The 26,152-nt window shown below is 44.3% G+C and overlaps 1 protein-coding gene across 5 annotated transcripts in view; it reads left to right on the top strand.

Moving 5' to 3' along the window:
* The window catches only part of LOC105561116 (putative polypeptide N-acetylgalactosaminyltransferase 9), a 250,839-nt gene that overhangs the window by 124,570 nt on the left and 100,117 nt on the right, over positions 1–26,152 (top strand). The window contains exon 4 of one of the 5 annotated variants that reach the window (XM_012010818.1): positions 6,174–6,268. The exons of the other annotated variants lie outside the window; for them this stretch is intronic. The gene's annotated coding sequence lies outside the window, so the exon portion shown is untranslated. The remainder of the gene's footprint in view (positions 1–6,173; positions 6,269–26,152) is intronic. 5 annotated transcript variants of the gene reach the window in all.

Raw genomic sequence — 26,152 nt, 5'->3', positions numbered from 1 at the left:
ATTCGAGCGCGTGGCGAGATGGGCGCATAGCAATATCGATCGCCGGGCGGTTACATCTTGCCACGCTCTCGAATTGGGCGGTAGGCCGGCCTAAGACAACGATTTTTAATAATTAATTACTCGTTAACTATTACGAAAATTGCAAAATGGTACAGGACTTTTCCGTTCATCTCGATCCGTTCTACCTTCTCAAAAATTTTGTCGGATATGGAAAGACTCACCCTGTATATACACGTATGTGAAAGTAAGGGATTATAGAAACATTGGATTTTTGCCCAATTTGAGACATTTAAATAATAGTAACTTAAAATGCGGACTCTCTCTCTCTCTCTCTCTCTGTCTGTCTGTCTGTCTCTTTCTCTCCCTTTCCATAGTCTTTCAATTCTACAATTAGGCTCCGCAAATATTCGAATATACGACTCAGCTCACGTAAGCTTCTCACCCGCAACATCGTCGCGCCTTTCTAGTACTAGAGAGATCTCGTCGCGATTATTAAATAAGGCGCGGCGAAAGTGGCGGTGACGCGGATGGTTAGCGGCTACAGCGACGGCCGAGGGCAGGAAATCATGCATAATTCAACGGCGAGAAGTTCGTCCACGGTGGCATGATGCTCCAGGAGCCGCGAGTATCGCTCCTGCATCTTGGCTCAAGGAATAACGGTACTTTGTTCTTTGCCTCTCTCGCCGCGGCTGGTCGTGCTGCTTTGCGGTTCACGTAATCGTACCGACCCATTAACATCGGCCAACTTTTTGCGACATTTCGAGGACTCGACTCGCGTCTACTCCAACCGAGTTGTTGGAGGATGTTTCAGCCCGGGAACTCTCCCGGGAACTCCTCCAAGAATTTTAATGGCGCAAAGACAAATTGTCGTCTATCGGACGAATGTTAATTCCGTTGACGTAATTCTACACCGGGAAACTTGCGAAGCGCTTGCGCAAATTCCGAGAAAGCACAACATTTGTGGGAGTTTGCCCAACAATTAGTCGTTAAATCACTCGACGTTACAATTTTAAATACATTGTAAATTTATGCCGAATTTTACGTGAGTCGAAAAGATATTTTCAATGTACAGCATATTTTCACGCATTACACGAGAACGTTTTTTTTAAATCGTATTAATTTAATCGAAACGAAATGCATGTAATCGTACATCGTCGATTATCTTATCTCGCAAATAATTTACGCGGCTTATCGTTCAGAAAACATTTACCAATCTTTGAAAAATTGGAAAAAAATTGCAGGAAACTGTAAAAAGGATTTGATTTCATCGCGTTGTTTTGCCTTGCCACTCTGCACATGCATTTTCTCGATGCACATCGAACGTATTCATCGTGCTTTCATGCGCTTCCGTTGTACCATCCATAAAATCGCGCGACGCGAATACCTTTAGTGCAATCGCACGGAAGAGACAAGAAACGGTATTTCCGATATGACACGAAAACGGATCCATTCTGCAAATACATCCAAATGTGAGCTTATATAACTATTAACAGTCAACGTGCTGTGAAATAGAAACAACAAAAAGTGAAAGTGTTCTCTAGAGAAAAGCACGTTACAATTAATTTATTTGAGGATTGTTTCGAGGGTTGTTTGCGAGGGAGAAACCGCTGACTAAAATCTTGTACACAAATGCCCAGCGGACATTACTTTATCTTATTTTATCTTATTAATAAAATTCGTATGGCTCAACTGTGATAAACACAAATTTGAAGAAACAAAGGACTAAGAGCCGTGACAGGGTGTTAGTGTCTAAATATCTCGTTTTCAAATTCTGTCACGATAGGTGGCATTCGGGAATCAACATTAGACAGTTTATTGCGATGAATATTTCCATATACCTCGAATCAAATTTAGACGCCCGCCTAGCGAGACGGAGGTCAAGGTTCTAACCCTGACTGAGGTGATATTTTTTCGCAATAAACTTAGAATGAAATATTTAGACACTAACACCCTGTCGCGGCTCTTAGTCCTTTATTCCTTCAAATTTATTTTATCTAAGTTTATCTTTGCAATGCCCCAGCAAGGCCTAATGCCCGAAAAGTGCCCAGTAAAGCCGCAAATCTGTACACCGCAATGCCCTCAGCGGTTACCCTTTTGCTCACACAGAATGAGAAACATTTAATAACTGGGTAAAAATACGACTTGGTCTTACATTAATCATTAACCTTTATTTAATTTCAATAATACAACTTCGACATACGGTATCCGGCTCACGTTTCTTACAGTAAAACATTACAGTATTCAGTGATCGATATTTCCGAAGCTATAATAGAACTAAAATAATCGCCGACAGTGATAAAATAATAATTGTTCAATACGCAGGTCTGCCGGATAAGAAGCTATATATATATTATCTTCAATATCGATTTACGGTCGCGCTGGTACAGTGGCCACTTGTGAATAACGTGCAGTCTAGAAACAATGATCATAAACTTAACATTAAGCTGTTAACTAGGTGGTTCTAAAAACAGATGTTGCCGCGAGCCGCTGCTGTTGCGCGATATATGATTTATCGATCGCAGCTTACCGATGATGACAGGAAAGATCGCACGCTATTAACGCAAACTGCTTTTGCAACTCGATCCGGCTCGTGTATCCATAGATGCTTTTAATCCTTTCGATCCGTAGCGCTGAATGCACCGCTGCGACAAATTACTAGGATTGTGCGAGTGCAACTGAGAGGGAGAGAGAGAGAGAGAGAGCTGCATACACAAACGCGCACGCACGCACGCACGCACGCACGCACGCACGCACCCCAATACGCAATCCCCTACGAAACGATCCAGCGAGACAGCGCGATGCAAAAAAAAACACCATGGAATAATGAAAGTGGCGCGGAACGTCAGGAGTAACCACAAAAATATGACTTAAAAATTGTTTTCCGCGCGGTATTTCACTCTCCGTGGCATTTTATGGGGGGGGAATAAATGAGCGAATGAATTAGATATAGAGTGAAATAGCACGTCGTACAATAATTTATTCATCGGATAATAATAATGATAATAATCCGGGATTACCACGTTACGGGCTAGAATTTATATTGAGGTTTCAGCGCAGAGAGAGAGAGAGAGAGAGAGGGGAAATAGTTTATACTCTAATTGAATCCGGCAAATATGTTTGCCTCGAAATCCGAAATGAAGCTTCCGCCTTGTGCAATCATCCCTCCCCCCCTTTTCCTCCACGTGCGTTTCGCCCGACTCCAATTTCACAATTCCATCAAAAATCAGTTTGTAAATTAGAGCGAGCGAGAGAGAATGAGAGGGCGTGGGGGAGGAGGGGGGGGGGGTAGGAGAGGACGGAAAGGAGAGAGCGGCGGGATGGGGAGAGGGCGATAAAAATCCATCCGCTTGTGCCCGACAGCCGAGCTCCTACGGGATTTAGGAAGCGAGAAAGTTTGCTCGGACGATGCCGCGTTAAATTAAATTACGACGAAATTGCGGCACGAATTTGCGCGTTGCGAGCCGGCGCGCGGGGAAGCGAGGACGCGTAATAAGAGGCATGTGGGATTGCACGTGCGTTATAAGATACGAACTGCTTATTTTTCCAATTTCGCCATTTTTTTAAAGAGCTTACACAGCCGCGTTGTCCGGATGACATTTCCGTAAATTAAAAGTTCATGAGATTTCCAGCAGAGACGCATCGCAATTCCACAGTTGCGCCACAGGAGTAGCCGGTTATTTTTATTATTTGCCGGGAGGTAAAAAGAAAGGAGAGGGTACATTGCGGGAAAGGATTGATGTCACTTATTCTACACGTCCGGCAAATACCCGTTTTTAACATTGAAGACTTCTGAAATGCGCGCATGCATTTTCTTGCTCGCGTTCCCGCGAGTGAAGAACTTCCGGGATATTTGAACTCTAATTAACAGGAAATTAACCACCGTAAAACCTCATAAGCGATTCTACAACGGATGTGCTACGATTAGGGCGTTTATGTATTTTTATCAGCAAAGCGTGCATCGTTGCTCTTGTAACGGTCCTGTCAACAATTATACGCGTCAGTTTTCTTTCTTTTTGAGTAAATTACAAGATTCCAACTCTCCGTGGTCTCGTGCCGAAAGGTAAAGTCTGTAAAATCGTTTTTGCGTTTTTCATATCAATGACAGTCGTGCATATATAACGGAATTAACTGTAGAAACACCTTCGCGAGAGCAGAGAAATGCTACATTTTTTGCTCGAGTATCGCAGGCAGCAAGTCGAAGGGCAAAGGACACAATATTCCTTACTCACTTCGGTACTTAGCAGGTACTTACCAGCAACCACTCGCTCATTACTACAAGTTACCTAGTGCGGCGCTCGACCACAGTCAGTGGTCCATTTCCTTGTGCGCTAAAGGCTTCTAGCTCCGCTGGATAGCACGAAAAAAACGGAGAGATGCGGCTGTATCTCTTACGTATCTATTTTCTCCTCGTATGGCGCGATATTGTGGACATTACGAATTGTTTTGTACGTCTACTTAATAATTTTCATGTTTTTGTCGGAGCGCGCTTCTTCTCCGTCATCTCCATTTGTCTTATCCTCCACGTTCTCTCCCGGCGTCGCGGTTCTTAAGCTCTTCCTCGTCTCTTCTACCAATGCGAAATTACAGTAGTCTGCCGGGAAACTATGGCGGCACACGCACACCTCGAGTACCGGTGTTAGTTCTCGAGAATCAGCCCCTTGGACGTACTTAAGAGATGGGACTTGCGCAGGCGCAATTTTTCATTACTGCCGGAAAGTCCGCAGGAGGCTGTGGGCACTCTGCGAAATCAGGAAGACACCGGCCACAGAAATTACTTTGGCGCGGGCATAATTCCGGCGCCGTCTGTCTTCCCGCGGCCGACGTTCTTTTCGCGTTACGGATTGCCCGTATCGCCGTTGTAATCGTCGTTACTTAAACTTGCGCGGAACATATTAGAACAATAGAGTTCAAGTAAGACACCTAAATAAAAACTGAACAACACGTGAGAAAACGCCAATGCGGGTCACAACGCACGTTGTAGGTAGCCTATACTTGTGTATTATTAAAATGTGAATGCATATACCGTTTCTTTCCACTTTTGTCCTGCGCGCCGGTTTCTTTTCGGACATAACGCGGTTTCCTTACGGGTGCACCCTCAGAAAGGATTTCTGTTACCGAGACAAAAAATATTCTTGACGCATTTCTATTTCACAGAACCTCATTTAGTATAAAAATAAGACAATATCAAAATAAAAGCAATAATTCTTCTTCTCCTCTATCGAATTAAAAAAGATTGACTTATATTAATGTACATTTACACATTCTTGCGTTTAGAATAAATTTTCCCATCTTATAACGCACGAAGATGGCAACACGATATTCGACAAAAGACTATCATTTTATTCTAGATATGATTGGCGCTATATCGATCCTATTTTATGATATTATACATTGAGGTGTAATAGCATTGGATCCGGAAATTTTTTCTGTGGGTGTGGAGCTATCGTCAGCAAATTCACATATTCAAATTCGATAAAAACGATTTGTAATTATATTTTAAATGCTACATGTAGCATTCAATACCCCCCTTTTTCCGTGCTGTAAATTATTCTTATTGCGAACAATATTATCTCAGGATTCGAACCCGAGACTTCCCTCAATCCGTGACGGAACATTTTACTTCGAACCTGGAGACGTTTATCTCCCGAATGCATATTTTGTACGCGCATATTATTCGCGGAATGATAATGTTAAATAAAAAGCGGCAGCGCTAGGGGCGTTTATTCGCAAATGAAACTGGGCTCGACGCAGCTCGCGCTCTTTCCTCGTGACATTTTTTTCGTTCTTTAACTCGGTGAAACACCGTCGGCGGTGCAATTGCGTGGCACGGGGCTGCCACATCTCCCTGGCAATTTGTCACGATTTGTTTTATCACCGGTTTAGTCGAACGTATAGCGATGTGCTCTCGTGTAACCGACCGTACGATTACGCGCGTGATGCATATATCATCACGCAAGAATACATTTCTGCGGCGTGACTCCGAATAGCAAATTACCGGCCATTGTTGCTAGTCCTTTAATACCACACGTACCAACATGAATTACTTCCGCCTCTTATTCGGAACAAAATATTATCGGCGACGCGATAACAATAATGGCGCATTTCCATTCAATATAGTAAAAACCTTATCCAAAGCCTGTCCGCGGTAACGCGAGCCTTTTTCCCTTTTTCAGATCGATATAATCGACCGGCGCACTTGCGGGAACGAGGCTTTTACCGTATTCGAAAATAAGACCCCACGGCTGGAGGAAGCCGCGAGCGACGAGCGGTACGTAGAGAAGAATCTCGCGGTATCACGGATTTCGGTCTCCCCCTCCCCCCCCCCCCTCCTGGACTCACCACGGTGTTAAAATAGTAGCGCGCTACCGCGGGCTGGACGGCCGGCGCTTGATAACAAAACTCGTTGCGACGGGGATATTAATGCCCGCGTGAAGACGCCCTTAATAAGTCCGCGACGTAATGAAAACCATTCATATAAAAGTTTTCCGCGGACGCTGACGCTTTAATTGAACGAGGAGGTCGCGGCGCGACGCGAACGCTCGCCGGCCCTCCCCTCCGCCTTTCTTACACCACGCTGTAACAAGATGTCGCAGATTACCGGGGGACTCTTCTCGCTTCGTTGGCCTCTCCGTAACTTTCGTATCTTCCCCAGTGACTTTCATTAAAAATTTTCCATCGGGCGAATCCCACGACGAAGTCCGCCAATTTGATATCGAGCTCGCCACTTCATCGGGAATCGAGTCGAAAGTTATTCACTTGTTCCGCCGATGGCGGAAGCGAAAAAGGAAAAGAAGAATAGAAATTTGCTGGAGAATGAATAGGAAGCTCCTCGGAACGGTATAACGGAATTCGGGGTGTAATCGGCCGTAAATCAGATATTTCTGAACACGACCAGAAAGGAGGGTTGAAATTATTATAATATTGCCCGGGGAGCGGGGAGCCGCGTTCTCCGTCGTTAAAATTCATCGTTAATCGGGATCAAGGTTGCAGAAACGATTTCTCACGCGTGTGCAATTTTTATGGGTCACGGGTCGATTGATTTTAATACGGATGTCGCGGACAACCGGGTTTCAACCCTCCCGATCTTGACGGGCAATCGCATTCGGGCGCTTTTAATTCCGGTCGCGGTCAGACGCATAAAAAGAGGGAGGAAAAAGCCCCGATACGTAGTACTTGGACCGGGGAAACTGTTATCGTTCCGCAGGTATCCGCCATTCTCCGTTCTCACACCGTTGCGCCCGCCCTCGTTTCGGCCGACCGACTGTGGCAACCGGTGGGCTCATTAATTTTTCATCGCTCGTCCACGTCATATAGTGCCGATTTTAGAGTCCGGCCGGAATGAACGGGCCAGCAATTTTTGCGGGCCGCGCCCGCACCGTCCGCTTCGATTTAACGAGCGTGATTTAATCGCGCCCCCAAGCTCACTCACCCCGCGAGCGCCACCCTTTTCCCCGCGCCCCTATCGCCCCTCCCCCCCCCTCCACCCTCCCACGAGCCTGCTGCCGTTTTAGGGGCAATTAATCCAGCGGAAACGCATGGGTCGATCGTACCTCGACACAGCATAGTAATTGCTACCGGCAGCCTTTAAACGTAGGCGATATACCTAATATTTACGGTTCGTACTGCACATTTCGAGAAACACTGGCAAATATATAGAGTAAAGTGCTCTATTATGAGATAGCAGGTTTTCAACGCCGAAATTCAATCACAAATCTTTTTTTCGCAACGATTGCACAATTTAACAATGAAATTCCACTAAACAGATTTTGCCCCGAGGGCAATCAATTCAAGCTGGAATCAACTGGAGATACCTATTAATCTAACAGAAACCCCGCTATCCTATATTAGGATCTTATTTCATAATAGGACTTTCCTTTACAGGCTTCAGCCTTTATCTTCATTATCAATACGAGGATGAGTTGAAAAGATGTGAGCCTAACATACACTGAAAAAAATTTCTGATTGAATATGGACGAATCAGATAATTCCTTTAGGATTTACCAGAATTCCTTTAGGATTTACCAGAATTTCTGTAGGATTACAGGAATTCTGGTAAATCCTAAAGAAATTCTGGTAAATCCTAAAGGAATTATCTGATTCGTCCATATTCAACCAGAAATTTTTTTCAGTGTAGAAACAATTATTTCGACATAGCCTCCTTTTAAATCGTTACACTTAATCCTAATAGTTGGCGTCTTGCTATGACCTCCTCGTTCGATGAAAATTTCTGTCCTTCGAGCCAAACTTTGAGTTTAGGAAACGGAAAGAGTCATTGGGTCTGGTGAATACGGGGGGTGGTCAGTCAGTTCGAACTGGAATTCGTGAATTTTGGCCCGATATTGCATTTTTTCCATGTTTACGAAAATACTAACATCCACTGACACAAACGACTGTCGTACAACTGAGAGTCCAAAATGGCTGAAATTTCCAGAGGTATCCTGCAAAGCGTGTACAGTCGCGGTACTGAAGCGGCGACGGCAAGTAATGCCGTTCTCATGTTGAGGCTCAAAACTTTTCAACCCACCCCTAGGGTCGATTGAAAGCTTAATTATTGTCGGTCATGTACTGGGGTCAAATAATTCTTGATGTTAATTTCTATTGAAATACTAAATTTACACTGAAAAAAAATTTCTGGTTGAATATGGACGAATCAGATAATTCCTTTAGGATTTACCAGAATTCCTTTAGGATTTACCAGAATTCCTGTAATCCTACAGAAATTCTGGTAAATCCTAAAGGAATTCTGGTAAATCCTAAAGGAATTCTGGTAAATCCTAAAGGAATTATCTGATTCGTCCATATTCCTGTAATCCTACAGAAATTCTTGTAAATCCTAAAGAATTCTGGTAAATCCTAAAGGAATTATCTGATTCGTTCATATTCAACCAGAAATTTTTTTCAGTGTAGCATATTCGACACCATACCCTCTTCTCCGTACTGTAAAGAAATCTCCTTGCGAAAAGCATTAGCCCAGCCGGGATGCACAAATCTAAAGAATTTTAGATTTCCCGATCTCTTATACACGCACGTAGCGAACGCGAGATGTGAGGGAGGTATGATTTATTTACGTTCATGAGCCGTTTCATTTCGTAAAAGGCAAATTTGTCTCGTGGAAGTTTACATAATGCTGCACGCTGTTTGCGCTCGTGCGCTCGAGCGTTAAGTGCACGTATATATATAAGTGCATATGCACATAAACCTACGCACCTCGCTAATTCAAAATCGCGAACACATAAATCCTCGCCGTGTGACTGCAATTTTGCGTCGATGTGCACGCAACGTTTCCAGCCCGCGTGTCGGCACGTGAGCCTTTCCCGGGAGAACATTTATTACTTTCTCCCACATCGCCGTGAAAGATTAAATCGTCAAATTTTCAAAACTAATCGCGAAATACTTTCACACTTGCGCGCGGCCGCCGCTTATCGTCACGCGCGTACATATCGTACATCCGTTATCTCTACGCGCGGCCATTAAGAATGATTGGACCGATCGGTGAGGTAATCAATGCCGTCATCGCCGACGTATATATACATATATATATATCTCGATCGCGCCACCGACAGCGGCCCCGAAAACACGACAATTCCGCGCCGGGCGCATTAATTTCAGACGCGCGACGTTTTATACGCGTGTACCGAGGGGAGAGGGGAAGAGCCGGCCGCGTGTTAAGCGTCTCTATGAATATCACGCAGGGATCCGAGGTATTACCGCGGGGTGCAATGCAAACGGACGTACACTCTGCCCGGCGCAAAACGTTAAAGTGACACGGCACGGTCAGTACGTCGGTCGGAAACGGCGCGGCGCGGCGCGGCGCGGCGAGGCCCGGGGGTTTCTCCTCGCTTCATTCTGGCCGTCGGTTTAATTAAATATCCCCGCGCACGTTCCGTTTAGAATGTCAAACAACAATCCAGAAATTCCTCTCCACTCCGCGTGCGCGACCCCGGCACAAAACGCACTCGCGCGAGCGAGCGGCTCCTTTCGCGCCGCGAAAACACGCGGGAATAGCTCGCGCGTTCGCCCGTGGCCCTTACGTACGGGGACAGAGGGGTGGGGTGTCCCTTCGGGAGCTCGTAATAATGTCATTATATCTTACGGAATACGAAGCGAGAGACGTACGTACGTACGTACGGAAATAATACTTGGCGAACTCGGTATAATGTTATTCACAGTGATAACTCATCCGGTGACGTTAATGCGCGCGCCGCCGCGAAATTTTGGGCTTACCTTCGCGGGAACTTAATAATTTTGCGCCCGGGCAGATAGACTCCGATTCCGAATGTATTTGCCCGCTCGGCCGAATTTGCATTTTATTATCAGCGACGCGCGGAGGGTAAGCGTGACAGCGTGGGGATTAAACAATAAATTTCATTCCGGTGGAAACTGGTGATTATGTTTCACTCCCCGGCCTCGCAACGTGTTTTTAATTAGACCATGTCAGACATGCGACGTCGGTGATTAACAGCATTCATCGCGGTGGATAAGTTACTCGCGGAACTTTCGGTACGATAATGCGCGAAATTTTCGCGCCGCGCATTTCGATCGCCGCGACGGGCTATGTCGCGCGTATCGCAGATAAAATCGAGTCTTCGTAGGTATTGAATAGGCGAGATGTGCGCGATTATCGCGAGGCGCTTCGCAATCTGTCGCTCTAGAGACCCCGTAATCGGAGATAAGGCCATAAGAGTTAGGTCAAATTCGCAGAATTGTAGAAGAGTGAGATAGCCTATGCTTCTCTCTCACTCGCAGGAATTTGACCAACTCTTATGGCCAGTCTCTGATCACAGCATAGTATAACTAGTATGTCCACTCTCTGTCGGTCCTTTGATCTTTTCGGTTTCGTCACGTGGTGGTCCGCCATGGTTTTGATATCAAATCCTGTCCTGTACAATATTCTTTTTAATTTTACAATAATATCGAAATATTTATTGGTAAACTTACGCGTTATTATCGTCAAAGAATGCTTTGTTCTACAATAAGCACGCACGTATAACCTGATTCTACCCTTACAAAGCTTCTTGGCACTGATGGATCAATTCGCAATTGTATGGGTCGAAAATGGGTTGCGTTTGGGTTATTGGTCTAGTAACCTCAAACAAAACTCGTGACGTCATTAATCGCTCCCGAAGCGATTAATACTGGTCCAGTCGAAAACGCTATGTGATTGCGGGGTCTCTGGGTCGCGCATTAAGCGACAACGGCGAGTCAATCCGGCGGCATTTTGCCTCGTCAATATCGTCGCGGCATGATTCCCCGCCGTAATCCGCGGGACGATCTCTCGCACGCAAAAAGGCGAGAAGTACCTGTTGAAAGGGCCTCCTCTTACCGGAGAGGAATCCTCTCGGAGATTCCTGACTACGAAAGTTTCGACGGGAGTTGACGGCCTTGGAGAAACTTGCGGGTGGGATCGATCGGGGTTTGGGGGGCTTTACTTCGCCGCATCCGTTACGGAGGAGTTCTGATTGGATGCTGTCGTAATTCGGTAAACGCTTATGCATGATCCTCCTCGGCGAGGTAAGCGCGTCGCGTGTGGGTTATCGGCGTGGGTGAGCCGCACGAAAGAGAGCTTGGAACGCACGTGGGTGTCGCGTTCTTAATCATCTGTGCGCTGAGATGACCGATCGGTAACAATCGACCCACGTGATCTGAAAGCGAAGCGTCTTTTTAACCGTCAACTGAAATGAAGCTATCCACATTTCGTACATGTAGGGGAAAGTTTAGGAGATAAGCTCGTAATATAAGATAGCGGTTTTTTTTTTGGCCAATCTAATAGGCATCATCCGTTGGTTCCAGTTGTTAAGGCCTGAATCCACGATACTAGAACTTTGTCCAAGTTCTAGTTTCAAGAAATGTGCGAGCAATTAACTTGAAGCTGCAAGTGGATTGGTTACACATTTCTCGGAATTAGAACTTGGACCAAGTTCGAGCACCGTGGACGCAGGCCTTCAGCTCGTGTAATCGTTGTGAGTAAAGATTTGTGATTAAAGTTGGATGTTGGAAACCAGCTATCTCATATTGGCCTATCTCATAATAGAGACCCACTTTTCTCCATACTCGTTAACATAAATGCCAACTAGAGTGACGTTACTGTAAGTTTATCGGTGCCAATATTGTCTTCGAGCAGGGGACAGGGAGATCGACGATTAAACGTCGCTTGAATTGAACTAACTTATAAAAACACTTTAAATAAATACGCGGCGAAAATAAAGATATATATAAAGTAAATAAAGTATCGTGGAAAATATTTTCTCCGTTACCTCACCGTTATTTTTATTCCGCGAGTGTGTCATTACTATCGCATACGATGGTTACGTAGGAGAGTCGTAAGCAATATCTCTTCCCAAAGGGGAACGTGCGTGACAGTAGAAGAATACGAGGAATGTTCTCACGGTCGACGATAAGATTGAAATTTCTCGACGAAGTATCTCTGCCGCCGCTCGATACAACGCTGATGGCAGCGCGGTCTCACATGTATTGCGAATCTCCCTGATTTCGATGCGATTTGCATAGACACATCTGTTTCAACTCGTTAAAACTTCGTTCGCGCGATGTTGCGTTTTACCCATCGCGCGTTCAAAAATCATTCGCAGAAGAGAGCATACGACAGATATGATACATTAATTATAAACGATGCCACTATTTCTGTATCTTTCTTTAGTTTCATAAAAGGCTTTTTTTTTAAACAGATTAGATTAGGCGATACACTACTATTCTCGTTTAAATATTAAACGTCAATCTTTTAAAAAACTGAATTTTTTAAAAGCGTGAGTTGTTTAAAAAATTTTTACTCAAAACGAATAATATGATCTTAGGATATGATAAGCGATCTTTTATCCAACTGAATTATATACAGGTTACATTGTTTAAATATTGATTTATTTTTAAATAAACAATACTTGAAAACGAATCTGTGGAAAATGTTGGTCAACTACGAGGAAAAGAATTAAATTTAGACGCATGCAGTTGTCGTGGATGTCCGTCATGCTTTAGTCACGTACGAATTGATAGAATAAATGTTGGATGCATCGGCATTCTCCAACCAAGTTGTCGGTATATTAAAACACACGCTGGAATATTTCATGAGCTTTAAAAGAGATAAAATCTGAATTAATGATGCGCCTGCTTCTAAGTTTCTCTGAAACTGAAAAACCCAATTTGGAGCGCTTGAACAATTCAAAAGCACTCGGATGTTACCAACTTCAGTCTCATGTGATAATTAAAAGACGCAGAAATAACTCCATCATTACACGGCTGTAGCGAGAGCGGACAGATTAACTCTTACAGCTTGCACTTCTTACACCATAATTAAGGGATTTCCCAGCAGCGAATCGTTTCTCACGAGACCGCCCGGGGTTTCAAGTTTTTGCAAGATCTACGAACGGCGAAGTCGCGCGGCGCGAGCTCCACTTCCGCAGACGAACGGCGAGAGGCGGAAATGGAAAAGTTCCGTTAACTGCTGCCGTTTTCTTGCCGGGGTGTTCGCCGTGTTTATTTGAAAACTTTTCGAACTTGATGCAAATCCACGACGAGCGTGGCGCGTGTGCTACGCTCGTTGCGGCGAATCACCCGGGTATTTCCCGGGGCCCTCAGGGGCACGCGCGCCATTGTCTCACGCGGGTAATAAAGAGCGCAGGGCGAGACAGGAAGTTCTTGGATGTACCTTCATCCGGATTAATTAATTACCCTTATCCTTTCCTCGCCTCTCTCGTGGAAAAATGGGTGGTGGCGCGGCGCGACGGGCCGAGAGGCGCCTGCTTTCTCCTTCTGTTTCTTTGCCGCATCCTTTTACCGAGGAATTACGCGATTAATTTTTTAAGCATCATCGTTTCACCGAAGAGGAGTCTCTTTAATATTAAAACAACGTCGCGGAAAAGCTTCCGAGACAATTGTCGCGGAGAATATTATTAATGCACGTATCATCAGACGCGCGTCTATTTCAAGTGCTCTATTTTAAACGAAAGTTGCATCTCGAATTAAATTTTAGACGATTTAATGGCAATTAAATGTCAATTTTTAAATGCCAAGAAAATCAACGATGTCCGACGTGCGCATTGATAATGCACATTATATTCCGCAAATATATGAGATCTCTTAAAATGTTATGTTTAGTTTGCGTTTGTATAGTCGACAAGTTGCCGATTATTTATTATTTCAAGGATTTTTGCAATCTGAAAGCATTCCTTTTAAAAAGGCACCGAGAACAATCCGGAGGATAACTTTTCCAAAGATTTTATATATTTGTTTTTTTCTCTTTCTACCTCTCCGTCTCTCATCCTTTCCCTCTCGGCTTCCTTTTTCATTTTGTGAATGGTTTCCGTGCTATCATGCAGATGTAGCTGCTCAGACTCTAAGCTACAGAATACTACAATGTGACTAGCGGACTGTAAGTCGTTCCCGACAGGAAAATCGCTTGTTTCACCGGCTGCTATCGTTTCCTCTCTTATTTTCCTTTCTTTTTGTCACTTATTCTCCCTTACATTTCGTCCTCGCTACGCCGAGATTATCCTTAACTGCGAGATTTTCGATATGCAAAGATCAGATGATTGTCTCCGTGAGACCCTCTTTCTGTCGCGCCCGCTTAATTAACGCAGACCGCTTTGTTTCCTGCTTTGTTCGTCGCTTTAGTTCCCCCACAGCGACTGATATTATATTGACTGCTAAAGCTCTTTTCATCGTCAATTGTCTTTTATTACAAAATCTTTTTAACCGTAGAGACATTTCGAATGTAATTTGATTTCGCGACGAATAAATTCGTTGTAAATATTAGTATAAATTAATTTGTCAGGTCTTTTCTAAACTTTTCTCTGTGCCTGAGCTTGTTGTGGGTTCATCTAGAGCATCTCTTTTATAAAGTCTATGCACCGGCTGTTTCGCACCGTGGCGCTGTTAGAAGTTGATTGTGTTTGCCTTCGTACAAACACGTACGGCAGGACGAGGCTGTAGCGCGATGTCAGATTTTTCTGCTGCTTTTCTTTACGAACTAAGCTATATAAACCCGATGAGATTTTTGTTTGTAGAAGATTATTACCTTCGCTGTCGATATTATGTACAGTCTGTCAATATATCCCATCCGAAGAAGGAAACCTTATTATTAAGGCTGTCGCAAATTGGGCGCTGGCAGTTTAAATTAAATTTGCGATAAATATGTATCAAACATAGGCAGTTATGTTAAAACTCTTACTTCTTGATTTACATTTTGATTTCAAAGGTCCTAAAAAAATGCATCTATTACGTTTACAAGAAGGAAGAACGACTTAGCATATTTTTTACTCGTGAATCTAATCGCGATGTCTTAACAAATGCTTCAGCGCTATTCAAATGTATTCGCGTAAGTGTAAGAAACTCTTCGAAATTACTCCACCCTTTACAAATTTCTAACTCGGACTCGAAGTGTCGCGCGACTAGCGCGTGTGTTTACACGTTTTCTCCGATTTACCGCTTCCTTTTCCGTCGATAACGCAGGCAGTCTTGCGATCTCTCTTTTTTCCGCGACGCTTGACTCGCATGAAGTCATCTCGGCCGCTGCGTCGTCGCGTCTTCTGTGCGCGCTAAGTCATGCGGATCTGACAGGCGCGTTGCGGAATTACGGCGTGTTCGCCGAAGGTACCTGGTGCCGTACCGTAGAATCTACCCCACATCCTCCCCCCCCCACCCCTTTCGCTCACGTACGGATGTAAACGGCAGGTCCTCCACTCTTCTCGTTTTTCTTCCCTCGCCAGAACGTCAGGGTAACAATGGTCGCGCGGACGCGCGCTCTCCCCGCGTATCAGAGCGGAAAGACGCGTGTATAACGCGGTGTCAGGGATCCAAGTCTTGACGTAACGTCGCAGCCACGCCACCAGCATCGCCATGCGCGCGTTGCATTTTTCTCTATCTCTCTCTCTTTCTCTCTCTTTTTCTCTCCCCCACGGCTCCACGCTCCTCGTTCTCGCGCGGATGAGACAAAGCGACGAAGCCGCTAATGTAAAAAATTGCGTACGGTACCGCGCGCGAGCGATGTAGATACGCCAAGAATATTTACCTCCCTTCCTTCCCCCGGAGTTCTTCTCTTTTTTCCAAGCTGTTCTCACAAGGAACGTCACTCCTTCGTCACTCTTTCTCCCTCGGTTCTTTTTCCGCGCCGTTTCCGCGCTTCTACTTTGTGCCCTCTCATGTAAAATACGACTCTATTCGCTTGGATTTCACGCTCGCCCCACGGTGCACAGTTTAATATTCCGCCGTGACATCGACGAGCGTAAGCTAATTCCGACAATTCGCTGATGGTCCGTGACTCGGCGAGCAAGTCGTGCGTGCGCCATGTGACAGTCTAATCTATTTCTAACCCCGCCGGCGTATCTCGACGCCCGTTACCGCAGCGCAAAGCGATATTCATTCGAAACGGCCTCCACAAAGGGACCCGGGGCCACTCGACTAGTCCAAATTCGCGGTCCTCTCGGCTGCGCTTCAGTTTACCCCGGTTTACCCGGCGGAATTTGGCGCGCGTGTCCGCGCGGCGCACTCGCCGTCATCACCGAAGTGTGCGGGTCACTCGGTTACAGGAACGCGAAACATTTGGCCGAGACGAGCGTAGTTGCGAACTCGAATGGTGCAAATTCGGACTTGTGCTTGCGCAACGAGTTGACGTGTATTTTGGGCGAAACGTGACCAGGCTACCCCCAAACGTTTCCTTTCCAGCCGGAAAGTACTCGAGCGGACTGCACTCCTCCCGCGGCTTTCCGGGTGGACGCGCGCGGCTTGCAATCGCGGCCTGTAACGCGTCGTCTACAATGCATGGAGCAAGACTTGGAGTAAGGAGTAGGCAGATTACAGTGACTTATGACTCATTGCGGATCAACATTTTTCTTTATGATTTCCAACTTATGCTTTATGATTTCTGACTACTGACTTCCGTCTCATTGTAGACCCGGGCTTCACGCTATACTCTCGATGAATCAGAGCGCGCCATCGGTGTTACAAATATTTTCCAAATTATGCCTGTATTTTGGCTTCCCTACACCGAAAGGCTAAAGGCTGGTCTACAATACATGGAGTAAGCTGGAGTAAGGAGTAGGAGTAAGGGAATAAGTCCATTTTATTTCTTACTCCTACTTCAGCTCTTAGGTTTACTGTCGGTGAATCGAAATGCTATCCATCAGTGTTACAAATATTTTAAAAATTATGCCCGTATTTCAGCTTCCTTACACCAAAAGCTACAAGTTAGGGCTCTCCCTTTCTCCTTACTCCACGTATTGTAGACCAGCGCTAAAGGCCATTCTACAATTGCGTAAACGTGGTTGTACAGTGTTGTAAAACACAGTTTTAAACTAGCATTTCCGATTATAAAGCCTGTTGTAAAAGATGGCTGAACTTCATCTTTCACGACTACAACGACGTAGGACGGAAAAATTAACCAATCATTCACTTCAATTATGACGTATCTCACTCTATTGTATATTACTTTAATATACAACACTTACTACTACTTCTACTCCTACAACCCTACAACTACGTTTACGCAATTGTAGAATGGCCTTAAAAGTTACGGTTCTCGCTTACTCCTTACTCCAAGCTTACTCCACGTATTGCAGACGACGCTTACAGTCGCGAGGGTATTAAATGATCGTCGGTGATGCCATTCGGCGAACTGCCGCCAGGATTTGAACGCCTCGGCAGTATAATGCACGGGTCATTTGAAAAGTTGTCGGAATGAATTATACATGGTCATCGCGCACACAGATGTCGTGAATGGGGCAAGTTTCAACCCTTCCGCGAACGCGTGTGGAGCTCCAATTCGTTCCATCAAAATAGATTCATTCATTTTTACCCCCGACTGCTGCCAACCGAAGGTTGACGCTACGGGGGGGAGTGTGCGTTTCACCGAGGCAGAAATTCGTTATAATCGATATTCTCGATAGCCACACGGAGAGAATGTTTTCTTACACGGAAAAGGAATTATGTTGTATTGACAAGATCGGTGCAATTGATATAAAATCGTTGAAGCGACATCAGCATTAATGAATGAAAGACATCAGGCAGTTGTCTCCATATTTAGTTTAATACTTAAAATTAAGTTAATAAGCAGAAAGAGGTAATAAGAGCCAAACGTCAGGTATTAGGTGCGCATTTAATATTAGATTTAATGTTTAATAGAATTGAGCAAGTCAAACGTTTCGATCATCATATGCGATCCTTATCAGTGACAAATCTTATTAATATATAATTGTATCTCAAAATTATTGAAAGATATTACCTGTAAATTAGTTCATAATATAACAGTTTAAATTAAAATCCATAGGAAATGCAATTGAATATTTATGTCTGTGGCAGCCCGCGACGTCAACGTTTAATTCAAGCAACTTCATTTTGCTTTGATTCAACAGCATTTTTTTCCGTGTAAAATTTGTCCTGAAAAATCATGCAATCGTGAAATGAACGACATGGCATTTCGAACAATTTTATGAGAGTTTTTGATATTTTACCATACATTTTACTAGTATAAATTCCACTTAGTATACATTTTCCTAGTAGAATGCACGAGGGATATCCGGAAAGTAAGGTTACAACATTTTTTTCAATTCAAAAAGGCGTATATTTTAACGAGACTTACAGGTGTTAATGTAGTTGTACACTATTTTTCAACATAGTCGCTTTTAACTTCAATACATTTTGTCAGCCGTGAGACGAGTTTTTTTACGCTAGCATCATAAAACCCTCGTGCCAACTTGATATCACTAACGATTTCATGGAGATCGTCAATTGTCGAATGGCGATCGGAAAGAAGGTGTTCTTCAATTTTGTGCACAATTTTATCAGACACAACGGACGGCCGTCCACTTCTCTCTTCACCGTGAACGTCCGTCCTGCCATCGTTGAAATTCCTTGAAATCGTGCACGAAATTGGAGAACACCTTCTTTCCGGTCGCCGTTCGACGATCTCCATGAAATGTGTCCTGAAATTTCACGTACTGTCGTTCACGAAATCGTTAGTGATATGGGCGTTTTAAGATACTGGGATAAAAAAATTCGTCCCACGGCTGACAAAATGTATTGAAGTTGGAGGCGACTATGTTGAAAAATAGTGCACAACTATATTAACAACACCTGTAAGTTTGGTTGAAATATATGCATTTTTGAATTAAAAAAATGTTGCAACCTTACTTTCCGGATATCCCTCGTATAAAGGTCTGCAAAATGTCAGGTTGTCCCACGATTACATGATTTTCAGGGCAAATTTTAAGAGAAAATTCTCTCTGTGCAACATCTTTTGATATTAACCGATTTCCATTAATTTTTTGATTGAAAGGTGCACGGAAAAAAATAATTTTGCTGTGATAGCAAAACCGCCGTTGCAACTGCATATTCGTAGTAATAGCAATAAAATTTAGTTGATAGAACTAATTTTACGAATTATTCGTCATTATAGCAAAATCTATTTTGTTGCGAGAGTAGAACAAATTCGCCGAGTGTATTTGTAATTAAAATCACATTAATTTGCTACTGAAGCAAAATAATATATTCTTAGCAAATACATTTGCTGTCACAACAAAATAATTTGTTAATCCAGCAAATTGCGATTAGTATTCGTAACAAATCTTCTTGCTATCCATATAGTAACGAACAGATTTTGCTACAACAGCATAAAATCTGCTGTGTCAGCAAATTATTTTTCTCCGTGTGAATAAACTCAAAGTGCTATTGCGATTAAGTATTCACGAATTAAGATAGGATTTGTTGTCGCGTCCTCTTAGCTTCCACGGTTGAAGACATTTCTTGCTTGGGAACAGATTTGGAAGATTTCTCTTTTTCGTAACGGGATAATGACCTTGCAGCGTTAGGTGGCACGAGTGCACCGATATAAAGGCAGATTATGTTGAAAAGTAACAATAATTATAGAAAGATACGAGCTGTTTTCCCATTTTACTCCGAGAACTTCTCAAAAGGTCCCCGTGCAATCTGTTGGTTCGAAACAGCGTCAAGTGTCTCGGGGAAGAATGGAATGAATTTCAATTGACGTTTATTAAAGCGATTAGATCTAAGTAACGCGGCTGCATTTAATTTCTACGACTCTCGCGAAGCGGGAAACGATTGAACCGGCTGTCGCGACAGGCCACTTAATTTTCGTGCGTGACACGCGCGATATGAAAATAATGTCGGCGCCGCTGATACCGGGGGCAGATTCGATGCGACGCGCACCTGTCTCCGTACGAGGCTGATCTATGCGCGTTAATTAAAAGGCGCTTTGTCCCGCATGGCAGCTGTGTAAACGCCATATTTCCACGTCGACCGTTCCAGCGCGCACACCGGTTCCTAGTACACATATGTGTAAATTTAACAAAGTGCGGCCCAGCGGGCGCAACAGAACGTGGACGCGCGACCGTCCGCCGTGAAGTTCGCGTCTCTGATTTCGCGTCACGTTTGCCACTTCGGTCCAGCGAGTAATCAAAACGGGACGCCGCTGCTCCGATCGTGCCGCGGCGCGCTGTCTACCCCCGGCTTCTTATTCGGTTTCACGTGCATACGCGACGATGATCCTCGTGACTGACGTGAAAAATTTTCCCGGGGAGAAGAAAGAGACGAGAAACGCGACCGGCCCGTTTCGCGAATAACGTCGCGGCAGCCAGCCCGCGCTTTTCTATTTTCCGTCTCGAGTTCGGCAGCCGTGTCGCGCGAGGTGTCAATCGAACTGATATTCCCGCGCCGAGAAGCGACAGCGGAATTCCTCAGAAATTCGCTTTTCGGGAAAATGACAATTTCCCCCTCGCGATATCGAGCCTCGCGCCCTTCGCCGCCGCCGTGCGTCACCGCGGACGTTGAATGGCGGTTCTCCCGAGGACCGCCGAGGAGCCGTTTCATCCGAGGCGTTCCGCTCGCGCCCCTGTGAACGATAATGACGCGTCACTCCTCTATATATCGCGGGCTGATTCCGTTCCGCCGAGCGTAAAACGCGCGTACGCGGAAGCGCTATCTCGCGCGTTCAACTCGCGGCCCTCTTGATTTACGACACGTGCCTCGCGAACCGCGCGCGCGTATATATCGATTCCCTCTCATTCATAAACATTCCGCGTAGAGCCGGGGACGGCGACGACGCCGACTCCGGTTCCAGCTACGCGACGCAGCCATACCACACGCGCGCTATTAATTGCAGCGCGCGCGGGCCGATAAATACAGAGAGAGAGCGCGCGGTCTCTCCCTCACGATCTCACGGTGTCTGAATCGCGCGCGACTCCGCAAAGCCCGGCACGACCCGACAGCGACGGCGGTTTCCTTTGGCGTTGGAGCGCGCGACTCACCGAGCACTGGCGTTAATTCAATGAAAATTAATTAGTATCGGCCTCGAGGAGCTCCGGCGCTCCCGACCCTGTGAAATCGAGCGCGAGTCGTTTCGCAGGTGAAAATTTGATTAGCCACGCCGTAACGTCGCGCTCGGCAGACCCGAACGACGAGTTTCCACCGAGCCGCAAAATCCATCGCTAAGGATCCTGCCAGTCGGCTCTAATTTTCTTCCGAGGATTCGTCCAGATATGAAAAAAAGACGCAATGTTTTAACGCATCGTTTGTGCGCCACTTAAAATTAATAACTTTCTCGCGCCTCTGTCAACGAATTGATAAAACAGTGCCCTTTAGAGTCGCATCGGTGATACGCGAAAATGTAGAACGAAGAGTAACGATCAATGACAGCCAATTAAAAATTACCATTCAGTTTCTAACTGAAAATTGAATAGAACTTTTGTGCGGCGTGCTCGAGCAACGTTCGCTCCCGAAACTTTTGAGCGATCGATCGCGGAAATCCAGGCCACGATTCCCCATAATCGGGGACTGCGAGGCGACCGCGAGGCGTCCCCGCGGTTGACTGAAAAATCGTTAGCACTTTTTGCGCGGCTGCCATTAGCGCAGAATTACGGTGGCGCGTCGACAGGTTCGTAAGGGTCTCCAGTCACGTAATGATTTCTTGCGGCCTCGCGACGGCCTCGTGACCCCTGACCTGACGTAAGAGAGACGCGCCGTGATTCCTCACGCATCGCGCCCGAGCCCGATTTGCCTAAGCGACTGTCTGCGCGCGGATACGCTTCCGAAACTGGAGCTCGTGGCAGGCGGTCATTTGTCATGAGGTCAGACATGGCCCGGGCAGCAGCGTGATGGAAGATTATTGCGGCCTCGTAACCGCACGTTGATATGAAATAACAATTAGCGAGGCTCGATTAGCCCAAAGCGTCAGAATTTTTTGGTGGACTACACTGATATTTCCCGACGAATTGTTCCGATATTAAATTATTAACGGCCAGTTTCATCAACGTCGCCCAATTTCAACCTTAATTTAACTATTCTCTCTCTCTCTCTCTCTTTTTTTTTTAATCCGACCTCGGAGAAACGGCAAAAATGATTGAAAACAGTTTACAAGTAGTACAGCGGATCATAAGCCGGACTAAATCCCTTGTAACGTCGTAGCTAGGATTTAACGGTAGTTTAGCGCTAGTTCGCAACTTGAAAAGCGAATCAATCATAGTCACGCACACGTGTTTACCCTTTACTTTAATCATAATCTTTAAATCATACGCCTTTCGTAAACCGGAGTATCCCCGGCGCTGAAACACGGCAGATTCCACGGTGCTTTCCGATAGATTTAAAACCCATCGTTTCTTGGGTTTTTATTGGGAATATTAGCTCAATGACGGCGCTCTTTGTAAGATTGCCAAGAGCACCACGACTAATCGCGGCGAATCGGGAGAGAAATGTAGCGGCCACACGAACGCACACGCCGCAAAAGATAAAGAAAAGGATAGCAACGGGGCGGGCAATATTCCCTAGAAGAACGTGCTCGTTTGGCGGAAGTCCAGCCGATGTCTGCATGCTCGGAACGTCCATTACTCCATTAGCGGTTACCGTGTTAACTCTTTATTGCTCCATCGCTGCACGAGGCAACGTTCTCCGGGCGGGGAAAGGGGGGGGGGGGAATTTAATGTCCACATCTCCCTGAGATTACCGTAAAACCGTTCCGTTATCGGACCGGCTGCAATTCTGCGACAATGCCGAATCGCGCGCGCTGAGAGGTTCTTACGCATTACGCGATCCCTGCACGCAAAAAAATGACTTAGTAATATCAGCTAAATTGCAGTAGCTGCTTTGAATTTAGCTAAAAGGCTAAGTGTTTTGCTGCCATTGCTAAAAGCTGGTGATTATAGATAAAATTCAATCACTGCGAGATACAACTTTATTAGTTGAAAAAAATAGCGCACTTTCGCACGAGCAGCTAAGAAAGTAGCAGTTACTGCGAAACATATTACGCCAGCCTATCGAGTAGTTCGCCGGCCGCCGCTAGGCCGCGCATGGTGGCGGGCGAATAACTAGGAAGTAAAATTCAGTCTCGTACGGTATATAAGGAAGCCGCGTGAAAGCCGAAAAAAGAATTCCAGTGGAGATAACTGGACTACGAGACTGAATTTTACTTCCTAGTTTTTCGTATTGCGACCGCCACAGTGTGTATGTATGTATGTATATATGTAAATGTAGTTAATACTGCATTGCTGCCTTTACAAAATTTATTGTTATAGCAGCTTAGGTCACTTAGCACCACCACCAAGACACATGCAATTTTGGCTAATATTCTTAGCATCACTGCAAGTATTACTTGTTTCTAACAGCTAATATTTTTTGCTGCAGTATCTAAATTCAAAGAGCTAATAAATTGAGGTGTGGCAGCAACAACATTAGCTGTCCCTATTTTAAGGACACATTTTAGCTATTGCGGCTACTTTTTAGCTCCTACTGCTAATCTTTTTTTTCCGTGTGTGATCATGCTCGTCCGTACATCTGTTTCCTTTTATAATGAGAGTGAATTAGAATGCATCGAAGAAAACTTGGTTTCGTCGAATCGACGATGGCGAAAATTTTCTTTTCCCACACTCTAAAAAATAGTGGTGCGACCTTTCACCACACCCACGTAGTTAATACATTTTGGGATAATTTTTTATAAAATTACGCCATGTGAATTATTTCAAGCATTGGTATTACTCTTGCTTAATAAATGCAAATCTATGTTTTCAACATAAGCATAAGAGGAAGAGATAAAAAACTTACGGAGTAATAAATAGAAGCTAAGTGTGGAGGCTCTCCTTCTAACGATTGAGAGGTCGCTGCGCGACGCGCCTCGGTAATCCGTGACACGGCGCAATTATTTTCCCGATTATCAGATCGCGACACGTGGTCGTTTCCGGCGACGCAATTTCGTGCGCCGTCGAGCTCGGAAAATTTCTTCGCCGTCGAATATGTTCCTCTCGCTCGCCGTGCACTGCGGCGCGTGTGTGTGTGTACGTGCAGGCAGATCCCGCATTGAGTTTTGCATAATATATGAAGTGATGCATCTTAAGGACGTATAACGGCGGTAACGTTCATGCAAATTTCCATCGCTAAGCGGCGTGGCACGGAATTTCAAATTTTCGCTTTAACGGAATTTTAACCATGAACGTTAATCCCGGCGTTTGTAAAGCGCGGTGGTTTTCAGTATTTAACCGGGCGGTTACTTAAAAAAATTATACCGTGAAATTATGAATTTTATCATTCTTTTAAAATGGGTTTCGGACACGTAATGATATTAAACAGATGTTTCTGCTCACGAGATACACGTTACACACCCAGTGTTTTCTGATTTAATTACGAATAATTTTATGTAATCAAAGAGTATAAATATATACGGGATTTCCACTGTTTAACTTAGTTATTTAACTACGTCAGAATGCGCTTTTGCGAGAAGCTCCTGAAATATTTTACCGATGCTGTTAGTAATATTATTATTTGCCAGTGATATCTTTGTAAATAATAGAATATCGTTTTCCCGTTTAGGATGTTTAAGGTGTTGTTTTACGCGCGTACGAGATTGCGAGACCGTTCGTCTGAATTTACACTTTTCTAGATGCACGCACAGACATACTATATGGTATTATTAACCACTGACTGCTTATGGGGCAGTGAAGTTCTAAGTGGGAGTATCCTCCTGAGAGAAGAAGGGTAGTATGAATTTTTTTATTTGGGATTGAGATAGACAAATAAATTTATATTATCCTTTTCCCCGAGGAGGATACCGCCACTGCCTCACACGCAGTCTATGGTTAATATTTCTGTGAATGCAGGTAATGCGGCGTCTACAATGAGATTTTTAATAACCCGTAACCTGAGACGAAATCTTGACCGTATGTTGAACTTTTAATTATATTATATAGTAGGACCTAAGACAGTAAAAGAGGTCGAACTGCAAGTACAAACTTTACTCCCACTTTAAAACTGATAGTGTCCGATATTTCTACTTTTGCCAGTTGAGCATTAAAGTAGGTCCTTTTAAGTGGGAGCGGAAGTAAATTTTTAGAATTCAAGATTCAAGGGAGGAGTAAAAAATATAATGCCATCAAAGTAGGTTATTGCTGATCTATGTAGGTGTATAGATCAGCTAAGTAGATGTAAATTATCCTTAAAACGAGTCGAAATTTTGGCCCTATGTTAAACCTTTAAATCTGTTATATAATAGGACCTAAGATAGTAAAAGAGGTCGAACTGCAAGTACAAAAGTTACTCCTACTTTAAAACTAATAGTGTCGGAAATTTCTACTCTTGCCAATTTAGCATTAAAGTAGATCCTTTTAGGTAGGAGCTAAAGTAAATTTTTAGAATTCAAGATTCAAGGGAGGAGTAAAAAAATATAATATCATCAAAGTAGGTTATTGCTGGTCTATGTAGGTGTATAGATCAGCCAAGTAGAATGTAAATTGTCCTAAAAAGTGTCAAAATAGTACCAAAATTTCGACTCGAAAAGATTTAAGAAGCGACCCATCACAATCGAATGTGAGGAGAATAATCGACTGCATTGGACGTTTTCTTGAATCTTACGTGTTAATTAAAGATCTCATTGTAGACACCGCATAAATATACAGGGTGTTTCAGGGTAAAGTGTCCTAACTTAAAATATGAACTTAGGACCTCAAAACAAGAAAAAACTTTCCTCTGGAGACATGTCCGTAAACGCTTTGTTTAAGAGATATTGACTTCTAAACATTTTTTCATCATAAAATTTTATGAAATTGTTATCGGGTTATAATAAATAATTTAATAGTGTGCTTCAAATACTTTATTATTAAAAAATATGAAAATTTGTACTTAATTATAAATTTTGCTCAAAGTGACGGCCTTG

Source organism: Vollenhovia emeryi, unplaced genomic scaffold, assembly GCF_000949405.1.
Source record: "Vollenhovia emeryi isolate VEMERY1.0 unplaced genomic scaffold, V.emery_V1.0 DF939211.1, whole genome shotgun sequence".
NCBI lineage: Eukaryota > Metazoa > Arthropoda > Insecta > Hymenoptera > Formicidae > Vollenhovia > Vollenhovia emeryi.
The sequence above is the reverse complement of the archived record's forward strand: the minus strand, read 5'-3'. Positions and strand labels throughout refer to the sequence as shown.